The sequence below is a fragment of the Cupressus sempervirens genome, chromosome 7, assembly GCF_028749045.1.
Source record: "Cupressus sempervirens isolate cs-2001-9-10 chromosome 7, ASM2874904v1, whole genome shotgun sequence".
Classification (NCBI taxonomy): domain Eukaryota; kingdom Viridiplantae; phylum Streptophyta; class Pinopsida; order Cupressales; family Cupressaceae; genus Cupressus; species Cupressus sempervirens.
In genome coordinates this window covers 550,429,746-550,435,760 of record NC_143124.1, presented here as the reverse complement: position 1 = coordinate 550,435,760, position 6,015 = coordinate 550,429,746, and positions in this window count along the sequence as shown.

Below are 6,015 nucleotides of genomic sequence, written 5' to 3'. Positions count from 1 at the left end.
AACACATTTCAAACTTGGTAGAACTTTCTTTGAATGAAGTACTTTCATACCTTTATCACTCATGTGCCCAAGTTTTTTGTGCCACAATGTTGTATCATAATTTATAGCAGTTATTTGTTCTCCCTACTCAACTGCAACAACTGTTCTTGAACATTCATTTTTCTCTAAAACAATTAAAGTAGAAGGAACAATATGACCTATACAAAGATATAAGGTGCCTACTTTCACACTTTTTGCTACTACAAGGGAACCTTTTGAAACCTTCTAATTTTTATCATTAAAAGTAACTACACAACCCTCATCACCGAGTTGCCCTACTGAAATTATATTCCTACTCAGCCTTGGAACATGTCTTACCTCATGTAGTAGCCAATGATTAACATTCTACAACTTAATCTTAACTTTTCCCTTTCCAACAATCTGACAGGGTTCATTATCTCCCAAACAAACAAGTCCAAAATCCCCTTGGACATAATCAATGAAATAACCTCTATGAGGTGTAGCATGAAATGAAGCACTAGAATCTAAAACCCATGAATCATCAACACTTTCTAAAGATAGAAGCAAAGTATCCTCTTCAAATTTGTTACTTACCACATTTGGCTCCTTGTCTCCATCTGGTTTATGTCCTTCAATTTTCTTTTGAGTCCAACAATCTTTCTTTTTATGCCCTAGTTTCCCACAGTACTAGCAGTAATTCAGTCATCTTGATTGAGACCTCCTCCCCCTTGACTTTCCTCTTGATTTCTCATGATTTATGGAATTACTTTCCTCTCATAGTCATTCTACCTCAACTTTGTGTGTTCAAAGCACTTCCTAATGTAGATCCACTTAAGGTTTTCCTACGAGTTTCCTCACTCAAAATAACACCAATCACATCATCATATTTTAGGGTACTAGATCCAGGAACCTAATCACTCATAGCCATTACCAAGCCATTCCAACTTTTAGGCAAAGAACACAAAATCAAGAGAGCCCTAATTTCTTCATCAAAATTAATACCCACAAAAGATAACTGACTAGTAACATTATTAAACTCATTTAAATGATCTACAAAAAATCCATCTTCTATCATTTTTATATTGAATAAACGCTTCATGAGAAATACCTTGTTTGACGCAAAGGGCTTTTCATATAGTTTTGCTCGGGTTTGCATCAACTCTTCTATTGTCTTTGCTTTTGTAATTTTAAATGCCACCGATGGTGCCAAGCATAATTGAATGCTTCCAAGTGCCTTTTTGTCTCTTAGTCGTCATTTGACATAGATCCCTGATTCTTAGTTTTGCCTTCAAATGACTTCCATAAAATCTTTCTGATAAAGATAGTCTTCCATTTGCATCTTCCATAACTAAAAGTTCTACTCATTAAACCTGTCAACCCTTAGCTTACCCTCATCTACTATTGCTCTTACTCAATCGTGAGACTTTCCTGCAGAGGATAACTTAAAAATAGCCTCGCTCTAATACTACTTGTTAGGATTAAACCACAAACATAAATAACAATTACATGCAAATATAAATAATATCAAAAAATAATAGATCACACAGAAAGAACACAAGACACCAAGATTTAATGTGGTTCACCCAATACCTGGGCTACATCCACCAAATAACAAGTCCGATATTATTTTGATCTAGTGATTACAACCCAATTACAATCCCTAATCCCTTATAGCTCAATACTACTGCAAGAACCAATTTTCACATCACCACATTGAAACAACCCCTAACCCTAAACCCTTTTATACAAGTATTTTTACTGCTTTAGGGTTATAATTAATAATTACATGTTGGCCCAAAATCTTGATAAAATAGGACCCAAATTTTTTTTCCAGGGTGATGCCCCGAACCCTAAAGAATTTATGAAGTATGTACAGTACTTTCCTGATTAGTCACCACAATCTAACAAGGTGGAGCCTCAACCCACCGAGTTCATATCAAAATTACAAAGTATGATCACCATGGATAATAATTAACAAGAGTATAAACAACAAAAAGAAGCCAATAATAGTCAAAGAAGAACATCATTATAATCTTCAACCCAGGAGGTCCATCCTTGATTGCCCTCCATCCACACAACTTTCTTCCTTTCCAAGATATGAGTGAATAATTCAATTTTATCAAAGTAGGGCCCTCTATTATCCCTAATTTCCTCAAGTAGCTTTTAAGAGCGTCTTCAAAGGTAGCTTGATTGTCAACAATGTTGGCCCATTCTAACCCATTTTCATTTCGTAGATAAACATGGTGGCATGGCCATCGTGGAGAAATCTTTGTATCTTCTCCCTCTCAAGTCGCATCACATAGCAAACTTGCAAAATAATTTTAAAGCGTATGAGTTTCCTAAGAAACATAGTAAGAGTTCTTCGATTGCCTTGAAATTTTTCCTCATTTTTATATTTCCAAATAAACCAAAGGATGTAAGAAGAAAGAATATGCCATAAAAGATTAGCATCTTTTTTAAGACCAAGTATAGAACTAGTAATAATATCAAAAGTAGTAGCATGTTTAGTTATAGAAATTCCAAAAAGCATCCAAACTTCCCTGGAAAAAGAACACTCAAAGAAAATTTGCCTCATACTCTCAGGCATTTTGCAAACAAGACAAGTATTAGAGTCACCTTGTTGAGTTTTAATAGGCAGTCTATCTAGCAAAAGCTACCATTTGAAACATTTAATCTTGGGAGGAATAGGAGACTTCCAGAATTTCTCAATGGTTTTTTTCCACTCAGGGAGGTTAGAATTAAAATACCAGATGGAGTTAAGATGCTGCAAAATTGAGAAATCATTATTGAGGACTTTATAGATGTCTTTAGCTTTAACTTTAGGGAGGAGGGAACCATCATCCCAATGGAATGAGAGGTACCTGTGGGAATCAACATCACTATTGCAGGGGAGATTAAGATGGGCACAAGCATTCTTGATCATATTAAAGGTCCTTTTGTGAGAAATAGGGAGATCAAAGTTGGAACAAATTGTTTGCAAGCATATAATGTTATCATTATCCAAGATGTCCATAAAACACTTGATTCCTTTGCTATGCCCAAATCTAGTAGAGCAGCCTTGGGTTAAGGCAAGAGGCTTCCCATTATGATGAAGGTTCCACTAGATAGACCATTCATCATGCAAAGAATTGCTGTTATCAAACTTAGCATTGTAAATGAATCTATGCACATGTTCCCAGGCCTTCTAGATAGATTTGAAAACCCAAGTACCCTAAACAGAGAGAACAAATGAACCAACAACCAAATCAAAAAAGGGGAGATTTTTCCAAGTTTTAGCATGTTTGGGGACACTAGTCTGGATGTTATTTCTTATCAACACCTTCCACAGTTCCTGCCCATTAAGGGTCTGGAAAATCCATTTAGCAGCAAGGAAAATCCCTTGTTGCTTGAGATCTTTCAAACCCAATCCTCCAAGCTTCTTGTCAACATGGTACCAACTCCATTTGATGGCCATCAGACCACAAGAATCTCCTAATAGCCTTCTATATTTCAGGCACCCGATAATTACTAAACATCCAAACAAAAGAATAATAAATGCTATCATAAGAGAGGATCTTTTGACAGACTTGAACTCTTCCGGCAAGGGATAATGCTCTATTGTCCCATTTATTAAGCGTCTTGTTAATTCTCTCCTTAATCCACAACCACATATCCTTAAGGGAGGGGGAGATGGAGAAAGGAATACCAAGGTAGCACACAATTATGTGAAGACCACCCCAAGAAAAGCCAATCTGAAGAAGCTAGTTTGAGGGTTCCTCCTCCCATCCATGAAGGATGGATTTGGAATTGGAGATGCAGGCTCCTAAAGCTTTCCCAAAAATATCAAGCTTTTGAGTAAGGTAGTGGATATTACAATAAGAGAGCTCAAGAAAGAGTAAAGTATCATTCATAAACTGAATATTTAGAAGCTTGAAGTCATTAGGAAGAGTAATACATAGAACTTTAGGAGACATAGTATCATCTTTGAGAAGGTAAAACAAAGTATCAGAGGCAATAAAAAAGAAGGCAGGAGCAAGAGGGTATCCTTGCCTAATGGATCGGGAAAGGGGGATAGGATGGGAGAGATTACCATTAACTTCAATAAGGGAAGAGGAATCTTTAAGGAGGACTTGGACATATCTGCATAATTCATCAGGGAAACCAAACACCTTAAGGATGGTGAGAATGAAATCCCACTCAACTCTGTCATAGGATTTTTCAAAATTAAGAAGAAACATGGCAACATTATGGTTGGAGGACTTGGCCCATTCCATAGACTCCTAGTTGGTAATGAGGTTTTCCAGAATATACCTCTCCTTGATAAAACTAGTTTGGGTGGAGTAGATAAATTTGGGGATGATGTTCACAAGACAGGAAGCAAGGGCTTTAGCAAGAATTTTATAAGAGACATTGAGGAGTGTGATGGGGTGCCAGTTTTTAATGAGAGATTTATCCCCATCTTTAGGAATAAGTTTAATAATTCCCATATGAATGGATTTCCCAGGGGTACCCGAGTCATAAGCTTCAAAGTATATATCAAAGAGATCTTTAGCGATCCAGTCAATATTAGCCTTGTAAAATTCAGCAGGAAGGCCATCAGAGCCAAGGGCTTTGTTATCTTTAAGAGCAGAGATAACATTAGTAATTTCTTGGAGAGAGACCTTGGAATTAAGAAAGAAGGCATCTATCTTAGAGATCCTCCTAGGAATAATAGCTTTGTACTTATACCTAATATCTTTGGAGAGGTCATTATCCTCTGAAGTAAAAAGAGTTTTATAAAAAAATTCAAATGCATCAGTGATATCATGGATGTTAAGAAGTTCTTGATCTTCAACCACAATCCTGTCAACCTTCTCTCTACACTATTTTTGGTTCAAGAGGTTAAAGAAGAATTTAGAACCTTTATCACCATATTGAAGCCAATGATTGCGGGCTCTAATAGAGGCCCCTTTAATTTTAACTAAGGGAATTTTTAGCTTGAGAAACATGTTCAATAAGAACGACAGAGGTGGGATTCATTTAGACTTTACACTCAGTAATGTGAAGCCGATCATTAAGGAAATTCTCATATAGTCTATAATCCTTAGCCTTCTTTTGCCCAAGGGTTTGAAGAGTTTTCTTCCAAGAAGAAACATTCACATTCCATTGATCATAAAGGGAGGGGGATTGAATGAATAAAATGAATGACCTAACCATTCTAATGGCAGTAAGAGTATCCTGGTCTTTTAACAGGGAAGTATTGAGAATAAAGTTTTTCTTACAAGGATTACAAAAATCAATAGAGTTTCTAAGGTTAATATAAGCAACAATGGGGAGGTGATCAAAGAGGGTAGAAGGGGAGGCAAGAACATGAGAGTTAGAATGATTAGGGAACAAGGAGAAATGGTAAGAGTTAACATAAAATTGGTCAAGCCTAGAGTATATCCGGTTAGTTCCTTGCTGGAAATTGCACCAGGTAAACTAGAGACTGAAAGTCTCAGACTTAAGGCCTTGAAGGGGATCAAGGAGATTCAAATGCTACTTAAGGCAATCCTAGTGGGGTTTCTCCTATTGTTTCACTCAAAAGGTAAACCCCCAAACTTATCATCCTGGTTTTCAACCATGTTATAATCCTTAACCATAATCCATCAGACATTAGGGAGATTATATAACCAATCCTAGAGAGAGATCATATCCTTAGAGTCATTAGGGGCATATATGGAGCACACACCAAGAGAGGAAATTCTATAATCAATTATAGGCTATGCTATGCTATTACAGGGAGAGCTTCCAAAGCATTGAATATAACTATTCCAATAGGGTTTGATAAGTGAGGCAACTCCACCCTTCCCTTTAGAATGAGTAGTGCAATTTTTTTGATAGCATCTGTCCATATACACTCAAGAGAAGAATTAAGAAGGAAATCAACAACCTTTAACTCTTGCAACATGAGAAAAACAATATTTTTATGACCCATCAAAAATATTTTGATAATAGACTTCCTATCAAGAGACTCGAGGCCTCTAATATTCCAAGAGATGCACTTCATGATGAAGG